Source organism: Canis lupus, chromosome X (assembly GCF_003254725.2).
Source record: "Canis lupus dingo isolate Sandy chromosome X, ASM325472v2, whole genome shotgun sequence".
Lineage (NCBI taxonomy): Eukaryota > Metazoa > Chordata > Mammalia > Carnivora > Canidae > Canis > Canis lupus.
Window position 1 is genome coordinate 8,280,693 of NC_064281.1, and position 9,967 is coordinate 8,290,659.

Genomic DNA, 9,967 nt, shown 5'->3' on the forward strand with positions numbered 1-9,967 from the left:
TCCAGCTCCTGGTAGTCATGCCGTTGTGTAAGCTCCGCCCTTTGAGCATGGGCTGGAGCTAGTGATATGCTTCTAACCAAAAGCATACAGCAAAAGTGACTGGATGTCACTCCTGGTATTATGTTACAAGACTGTTATTTATGAAATATTTACACTCTCTCTGACTCACCTCATGAGCGATTGATCTCTGATGAAGCAAACTCCCAACTGCCAGTGGTGACCTGAGGCTCTCAGCCCAACAGTCCTTGAAGAAGTGAATCTTGCCAACAAGGTAATGTATCTTGTCAACAACCACTTGAGTGAGCTTGACAGTGGATTCCCCATCAAACCTTCAGGTTGGGACAGGTTCATGGCAATTATGTCACTTGTTCAGACCCAACGTTTTCCTAAATATGAGTTTTCCACTCTTCCAAGCTGCATTTATAACTAATCATTGTGATCTGAATGGGTCATTCCCACCTACATTACTGCTACACAAATGTAAAAAATGACATCCCGCCCTTAATACACACAAATTTTTGCTGAATTATCACCGTCATCATCGTGTTTATCATTTTTGTGGAGACAGCAGTAAGCAATGTAGCCTGTTCTTTTACATCTAGTTCCAACTTCAGTTGTGTTAAACAACAAAAATTCAATGGAGTACATTTGAAGATCTAGTTGGCTTTATTAAGCAATGTGTGACTCAAGCAGCATCCCACCTAACAAGTAGGGGGAGTTCTGAGGTGTATAAATGGAAGGTTTCTATGGGAAAGATTATTCCAGGCAAGGTCACTTTCCCTTAGGAGGAAACCCAGGAGATCTTATCTTGCAGATGACCTCTTCTTCCTTTGGGGGATGAAGAGGGCCTAGTGACAGATTATGTCATCGGTGCTTACGGGAAAAGTCCTGACTGACCAACTCCCTGACTACATTTCTGGGGGAGGTTGAAACTGCAATTAGGTTAGATATTAAGCCCTGGTTTGGCATCTGGGCCTAAGTGGCTCCATTTTGGGCCTGTGGTTTCTTTTTAATAGTTGGAAATAGGTTTTGTTTCCTTTGCCAATGTCAATTGATTGGTAGTGGTTGCTGGAACTCAGTATTAAGAAGAATTGTCAGGAGCCCAAGCCTAGGCTCTGTTGGCAAAAAGAGTTGTGATCAGTTAGAGATTAGTTGGGAGAATAGTATACTTGGCGAGAATTTCGATGTTCTTTTTTTTTTTTAAGATTTTATTTATCCATGAGAAGCAGAGAGAGAGAGAGGCAGAGACATAGGCAGAGGAAGAAGCAGGCGCCCTGCAGGGGGCCTGATGCAGGACAGGATCCTAGGACCCCAGGATCAAGACCCTAGCCAAAGGCAGATACCCAACCACTGAGCCACCCAGGCGTCCCAAATTTTACTGTTCTAATGTCAGTCCTGATACAGGCACCTAGGTCTGATTACCAACTTTTCCTGGTTTTAGCAGGGATCGGGTGCATCCTGGCAACCCCTTCAATCCCAAGCAAACTGGAACTGTTGGTCACCCTATACCTACCCAGGTATCTTTCCGGAAGCCAGGAGAACTGGGAACTGGGTGTACTGTAATACTTTGCTTCTCAAATATGATCCATGGGCCAACTGTATCAGTATCCTCTGGGAGCTTATTTACAGTGTGGAACCTTCTGCCCCACCCCAGACGTAACTGAAGCAGAAGCTGCACTTTTACAAGGTCTCCTGGGGATTCATGCACATTGAAGTGTGAGCAGCTGCTGTAGGGCTTAAGTCCTGCTGGAGGAACACTGTTTATGGATCAATGGCTCCCATCCCGTTTCACCTGGAACACCCGAAAATGATCACATAACCCACGAGACCTAATCTCACATGCACAGCCTACGCTCTGCAGGAGTGGCACTTCTCTCCCACTCCCAATTTACGTGAAAATGAGAGGAAGGAGAGTGAGGCTATTGCAGGGCTACTTTGAAAGTGCTCTAATATTTTAGTGACACAGCAGTATGAGCAGTATGTGGGGGTGCTGTAGAGGGGAACTGCTGCCTGAAACTCGTGCTGCAACAGCCACTGACTCTGAGAGAGAGGGAGGTTCATTTGTCCTCTCTTAGTCCGTGTTCACCTTTCCGTCAGGTGGCCAGGGGCATCCGTCCTAAGATCCCCTTCTAGATGATGTGTGGGGAAGACACGGATTGGATTTGTAGAGAAGCCCTGAAATCCTTAGACCAGTGTTTTTCAAACTTGAGAGTGCATCAGAATCACCTGGAGGGTTTTTTTTTTTTTAAGATGTTATTTATTTATTCATGAGAGACACAGAGAGGGGCGGGGAGCCCCACGAGGGACTCGATCCCGGGAGCCCTGGGTCATGCCCTGAGCAGAAGGCAGGCGCTCAACCCCAGAGCCACGGTGCTCCCACCTGGAGGGGTTATGACAGATTAGCCCGCGCGAGTTGGGGGGAGCTCCTGCCGAGCGAGCAGGCGCTCTACGGGGAGGAGAGGAGGGAAACACGGAGGGAGACGAGAAGGTAGAAGATCTCACAGCGAAAAGTAGCCGCAGCGCAGGAAGCAGGGCAGGAGGAGGCACCGGCGCTCCCGGAGGCCGCGCGCCCCAGTTCCCAGCGCCGGCTTCCCAGGGAAGGGAGGGCGGCGGGGGCGTGGCTGGCGGCGCGGCTGGGAGAGCGTCAGCGCGGTGGGCGGGGCGGCTCCGGGGGAGCTGGGCGCGAGCCTCGGGAGGACACAGTCGCGAGCTCCGGTGGCGAAGTGACTTTTAGCAATAGTTCGTCTTTCACGGCTGCCAAGCTCTAGGGGGCCTAGGAGTCGCCACTGCGGAACGGGTCCTGGGAAGGGGCCAAAAGGCAGGCGAACTGCGGAAGCCTCTCGCAGCTCCTCCCCGCCTGCCGGCGCGCGCAGCCTGGGCGGGCCACGTCCTTCACGCACTGATACGTCATCCCGGCCTGCGCCCGATACGTCATCCCGGCCTGCGCCCGGGGGCGGGGCGGGGCGGAGTCTGGGTCGAGGGCGAGCCTGCGCAGAGCGTGGGAAAGGCGTGCGCTGTGGCGTCTGACGTATCTGTGGAGACATCTTAGGTTTCCCTCAGCGGGCGCGGAAGAGCAGCGAGTGCGGCTCTGCTTGGCTTCCCGCCGGTCTTTCCGGCCCGGCCGTGAAGCGGTCGCCTAGTGCCCGGCGGGGTGAATTTCCCGGTGCGGTCCCTGAGGAGCAGCCGGCGGCCGCGCTCCTCCCCGTTCCGGGCTGCGGCCGCCCCCGCGCGCCGGGGAGCCTTTCCGAGGCGGTGGCGGTGGGGGCCGTGGCCGCCGGGCGCTCCGCTCGGGCGTGTTGCCTCAGATTCACGCCACACTGAGACCAGCAGAAAGCAAAACAACCCTCAGCAATGTTGAACTACAGTGCCCTATTTTGGTATAAGTTTTAGGGGAGGGGTCCCCGGGTGGCGCAGCGGTTTGGCGCCCGCCTTTGGCCCAGGGCGCGATCCTGGAGACCCGGGATCGAATCCCACATCGGGCTCCCGGGGCATGGAGCCTGCTTCTCCTCTGTCTGTGTCTCGGCCTCTCTCTCTCTCTCTCTCTCTCTGTGACTATCATATCATAAAAAAAAAAAAAAAGTTTTAGCGGACCTGGACTCTTAGCGATAGGTGCGAATATATACTTACGGTGCATTTTGTTAGTTTTAAGGCTACAATCGTTAAAATGAGCAGTAGTTGTCAATTTGAGGAACAAGTGGTTCCCGACACGGTATTCATTATCTGGGTCTTAATGAATTTTGGGGACCGAGCAATGCTCTTTAAAAGGCCCTGCTACCTACCACGTATAGACGAACTCCACCGGGCCTGAATGAGGATTTATACTGGATTATCAAAAATCAATTTATGTATGGTTCTCCACAGCTATTTGATTCTAAAATACAGAGCCATCCTTTTGAGAAGCTCTGTTGAGGTTACTGTGGTCCTTCGTGATGTAAATATCAAACTTTGAAAAAAAAAACCCTTAGGACATTTGGGTAATATATTTACTACTAAAGTGATTTCTAAACGATACTACATTGAATACAGTTGGAAGGATTTAGTCTTCAAAGCCTTGTACAAAGTGACCACTTCACCTTGGCTGCTACAACTGAGGACTTTCTCTCACGTTTGGCAATAATTTGATTTTACTTGCCTTCAGGCACCTCAAACTCCAGACGTTGTGAGGTTATGAGCAGCATCCAAATGAGGATTTCGTAAGGGAAGAGTTTGGTGTAGTTGGTCTGGAGATGTCAGCTCTGCTAAACGCTGCCGAATTGCAAACTAGGCAAGTTATCACTAAATTGCGAATTTCTTATCCCTGACCTCTTTTCTACCTGTTCTCTGGGTATGTTCGATTAATACTAAATAACTTGTGTGGAATTGCTCTGGAACAATAAAAGCGCTACATACGTGTTTATTTATTTTTTTTTATTTGTTTGTTTTATTTATGATAGTCACAGAGAGAGAGAGAGAGAGAGAGAGGCAGAGACACAGGCAGAGGGAGAAGCAGGCTCCATGCACCGGGAGCCCGACGTGGGATTCGATCCCCGGTCTCCAGGATCGTGCTCTGGGCCAAAGGCAGGCGCTAAACTGCTGCGCCACCCAGGGTTCCCCGTGTTTATTTTTTTATTACAACAATTCCATTGCCATTCTTGTCAGTAAACTGATTAAGCTGAGAGAACTATGGCTTGGTAAGACACTATTTAGGTGAGTAGTACCAGGATTAAGGAAAAGTACGGAAGAGAGCTTTAGAATTCTTAAACTAAAAAAAAAAAAAAAAAAGGAATTCTTAAACTATTCTCAAATCTCCAAATCCTTGGAATTGTATAGGCCTCATTTGGAGAGTGGGAGTAAAAAAGGTTACTAGCCTATATAAATTGAATCTTGAAAAATATTTGCCTTGTATTTAAATATTTTACATTTGTTTAAAAGCCCCGATATTTTTTTTTCAGTTCGGTTTTCTACATTTTTAACAATCTTCAAGAACTTAATACATTCCTCAAGGGGAACAGAAGGCTTAGACTAGAGGAGATAAACCCAAGAGTGTTTTAAAGTACCATATTGAGGGCTTCAGAAAAGTAAGTGAATGTTAATCTACATGACCCACCTATTCTATAAAATGCAGAATGCTTTTGACTAATGGTTTTAAGTTAACATTTAAAGTTCTTCCCATAAGTTTAAATAATGGCAAATAATATAATTTCCAGTGCATTATAAAATGTTATTTTGCACTCTTGTCTAAATGTATGCAATGGAATTAAATTGTTTTGATACCTATCATCCATTTTTAAAAACTGAACTAGCTCCTTGATAGTCAAAACTTTACATTGTATTGTTATTCTGTTCTTTACAGCAGTGGTTCTGATTTAGAGACTAGAGCTTCCCAGAGGGCATTTGGCAATACCTGGAGACGTTTTCGGTGTCATAACTAGGGAGTGGGGGACACTGGCATCTAGTGGGAAGAGGCCTGGGATATTGCAGAACATTGTACAGTGCACAAGGCAACCCCTAACAGCAAGGAATTAATCAGCCCAAAATGTCAGTAGTGCTGTGCTGTTGAGAAACCCTGACCTACAGATTTCTACTCTCACGTAGTGTGGTTTTAAAATTAAAGTCTTACTGGTTAGCATCCCTTCCTGCAGCAAAAATGTGTGTATATTTAAATTTGTAGAATATCTTGTGATCATTAGGTTTTAAATGTTAAATCATTCCAGAGAAACATTTTTTTTTTTTTAGAATCATTACAGGTATCCTCTGCTTTTTGAAAGTTTACATTATACCACTTAGCTTTTCGAAACACTTACATTACTACTTGTTTTTACTACCTGAAAAATATCTGTAGAGGATTTTCATTTTTACAAAAAAGGTGAAAAGCAAAAATAGTGTTCAGCTTTTAGCAGCCAGCACGGTGCACCCTGAGCGAGAATGGCGCCACCAAGCTCCTTCCCTGGGAACTATACCCAGCATCTCGACTTCTGGTAGCCGTGGCTTTTGAACTATGTCAGCATCTGTGCTTTATCTGGGTCTATTTTGTGCATCTATTGGCGAGACATGCTCTAAGGTTATCAGAAAAGCCTAAGAGGGGTGGGCTTTTTGGGTCTGGGAACACTCAAAACATTTTCAATGTAAATGAAAGGTAGCTGCTTCTTCACTTTATGCTATTTTGGTTTACAAAAGTTCTTCTAGAAATGCTCTACTTTCAGATAGGGAAAGCTGTACAGCTATTACACGTATATAGCTGATTACAAATATCACGATTTTGAATAAAAGTAATATTTGATTAAATGTACTTCTTAATGAGAGTGGGCTTTTTTAATCATTTAGCTTACATTTCCATGGATGGATATTATTCATTGCTAGAACATGACAGAGTTCAACATCAATTCTTTCTCTCTTTTATTTTTAGAGTTGTAAGGCCAAAACATCTTGTTCATTTAAGCTGAGAGGAATAAAAAGAATGTTAATATAGTAATGTGGTTCAATTCTTTTTATTCCTTCTGAGTTATATGCCAAAAATAATTTAGTAAGACTGATCTAGCGGAATACTGTCAAATGACATGTCCGTCATGTGCTCGTTTAATCTGCTTTAGAAGCAAAATACTGGAATCCCAACTTGAAAAATGACTTCTTGCCTAAGTCATTAATTTTCTCAGTATTGACTGTTTAATGCCATGGCAGTTGTGTCCTAGAACAGCACACCATAGGAAGAATCAGGGTGGCTAAGAAATATTCCTTTCATAGGGGCCAACAGGGTGATCTCTGTGTGCTTAAGCACCCGGATGTTTGGGTTAAGTAGTTGTTTATTAGTAGTTGTTGGATGGGTGGATGGAGGAACACTGGAATGAATGAGCACTTTTGGATTAAATGTTATTGTAATGATCCAAGCTAGAAATCACGATTGATAGTATGGAAGCTGCGGAGAACATTCTGGATATATTCTGAGGACAGACCTCACAGAATTTTCCCCAAGGTTTGGATGTGAGAGGGAGGAAAGCATCAGGTATCACTGCGTAGTTTGGTCCTAAACCACAGAAGAGTTACCACTTACTGAGCTGGGGGAGAAGAGTAGGAAGAGCAAGTGCAGGCCCAGTGCATTTTCTCAGCGCCACATTTGCGTTTCCCAGCTTAAGGGAGCTGCTGAAACGTGTGGTTAACTATCAAAATACCAATAATAATATTACTTTTAGTTTGACTAAAAGGCTTCCACAGTCATTTTACCACAAAATGATGGAATCTTTCCCTTTGTTTTTAACTCCAGTGCCTCAAATTCAAACACCCTTGATGATGTTGTTAACTCTGTTATTAAGGAATGTTACTTACCTGATTTATGTATATTAGATGTACCTTAAGGACAAGTTTTGTAGTATAAAGTTATTAAGTGTTTTAATAGATTTTTTAAAGATTTTATTTAAGTAACCGTACATGCAACATGGGGCTCGAACCCATGAACCCCGAGATCAAGAGGCACACATTCCACCAACTGAGCCAGTCAGACGCCCCATAGAATTTTGAACACATTTTATTGTAACTTAAATTGATGATTTTCTACAGAGGTATTGTTTAGGACATATTTAATATTCAACAGTTGGCTCTATTGAGTATAAAAATAGACTTCTCAAACTCCTAAACACCAAAAGCATGATTTTGCTTCAGATGACTGAATCCTAGATTTCTGAGCTGATCAGAATAATGCAAGTTAGCTCAAATGCAACTTATAATTTATGATTTATGTTAATGTAGATTAACATGCAGTGTTATGTAGGGTTTCCCACCTTGACTAAGCTAATCCAGAGAGGCATATTTTTCTCTTAGTAACTTTTTAATACTTATGTCTTTTTCCCCCAGTTTGTTTCGGCAGAAAGAATCATGTATGCAAAGACAAAAAAAATTAACTCCATTTCGGTGAAAGGGCACTTATATACCCAGTTGTTAAGATGTCTTGAGAAGTTCACCCAAAACATGTTTGCCTGTGTAAATTAATGTGATCAATCCCTATTTTATGGTTTGGCATACATACTGAGAGTGTCCCTTATTTAATTCCACCCACATACAAGATTCTGATGTAGGTTCTCAGAGTCTAATGGACAAGGCACATAGGTGCATACCAACTTTGTGAGCATGTTTGTGGTAAATATTGAAATGCAAGCAAATATTGAAGGAGCATAAACACAGAAGAACTTCCTGTGGCTACAGATAGAATCTTTGCATTGATCACACTCCTCTTGGGAGAGGAGGTTGTGCACACTAGGGTAATTTTGCCTATTTCTCCTGTTTTCCTCCAAAGCCTGGCATCCTATGTCTCCTACCTCTCCGCATCTCTGGGATGGCACAGTGATGCTCCTGCCACCTCTGCTGGATGACGGCATCTGCAGCCCACCGCTGTTCTGTCTAAGCGAGTGTGCCAGAAGGCTTGGAGGACTGCAGCTGCCCGTGCAGGGCAAAAACATCCTCTGGGTAGCTAAAGCTCGGACTTCTTTCTAAGCAGGGTACCTTTTACCAGGGTCCCTTCATGGAAACCACATATATACATAAAAGACCTGCCATAGTATTTAGCCTAATGGCTGTGCCGTTTATGAAGATCAACCACAGGTGAAGAAGGCCTTTTATGTTTTGTACCTGAGTATCAAACATAATGTATATTTAGTGCTCAAAACTTTATTGTAGAAGTATGCCCATTTTGTTTTTTTTTTGTTTTTTTTTTTTTTCCTTACAAAAGGGCTTATAAACCCTGTAGGTAAAAAATTAAGAATTCCCATTTGGGGGAATTAAAGTTTCTGGTCACCAAAACAAACAAAAAGCCAAAAAAACCTTTGAAGGTGTTCCTGATTCTGTAGGTTGGAGATGGGACATGAATATTTGTAGTTCTTGCAGGTTCCCAGGTAACTCTTTCTTTTCGGATTGTGGTCCAGGGCCAGCAGCATCAGTATCACCTGGTAGTTTGTTAATAGTGCAGACTCTCACAGGTTCTCAGGCCCACAGGAGACCTTCTGTATCAGAATCTGAATTTTAACATGGTGCCAGGTGAGGAGTGCACATAGCCACAAACTGAATAGCAAGAGTTGGATAGCCCCAAGAAGTTGTTTCTCTTGTTCCAGTCTTGTTGGAGGTGATGGCAGCCTTTAGAGCGTCTCCCCCACCCCCCTGCCCCGAGCCTTGACTTTCTGGTTGGTACTTGCTGGTCAGTGACCTGGCCGATGCTGTCCGCTGCCTCAGTGTGATTTGCCTGGCTTTGAATACTCCTCTGTACACCCCTGAATGGAAATACTACTTGGTTCTGCTCCAGAATATTAGTTCTGAAAAATGTCAAGAAGGTGAATGCCTAAACATCTGCTTCCCTTTCTGCTTTCCACTCCTTTCTCTCAACTCCCACATTTGTGAGCTCTGTTCCATCAGCATCCTTTAGCAAATACACAGAAGGCCAAAGCACCACCTCTGCGGAGCACTGTTATAGGAAGGCTCCAAATACATATTTAAAGGTCCAGAAAAATGAACGGTGATCAAGTGCCTGTGTGGGGTATGGTTGGAGGTTATTTGACAAGAATTGCTGACCAGCCTGACAGGTCAGGGCTGTGCCTATCAGTCCCAGACTGAGAGGAATCTAAAACTGTTCAGAAAGAAAGCAAGGACAGCAGCAAGGCAGTGGATCTTAATGTACTGCCCAGCATCGAATAGGTGGAAATTGAGCCTAACTTTCTCCTATTTTGCCCCATCAACTGCCACCGTTTTGTCTGTAAAAGATCACAGAAGTAACAACAATGCAAGGGGTTTGGAAAATAGAATAGCAAATAGCAAATATTTACCCACTGCCCCACTGCCATATATAGTTATATATGTTTTTCTATCTGTCGCCAACCATATGTAATAGGAAGAATAATGGACTCTCAGAGATGTTCATGTCCTAATTCCTTGAGACTGGTAATTTGTTAGGTTACAGACAAATTTGGAAATTAACATTGCAGAAGGAATGAAGTTTGCTTATTGCTGACTT

General features: G+C 44.3%; 1 long non-coding RNA gene across 2 annotated transcripts; it reads left to right on the top strand.

The window, feature by feature from the left end:
* Window positions 1-4,433: 4,433 nt before the first annotated feature.
* LOC112652841 (uncharacterized) lies at window positions 4,434-8,684 on the top strand. 2 transcript variants are annotated; one of them, XR_003131757.3, is made up of 3 exons: window positions 4,434-4,686; window positions 4,932-5,057; window positions 8,264-8,684. It is a non-coding gene; the product is annotated as an uncharacterized LOC112652841 (long non-coding RNA). The 2 variants fall into 2 exon arrangements; XR_007409425.1 differs by having other exon boundaries at window positions 4,434-5,057.
* The last annotated feature ends 1,283 nt before the right edge of the window (window positions 8,685-9,967 follow it).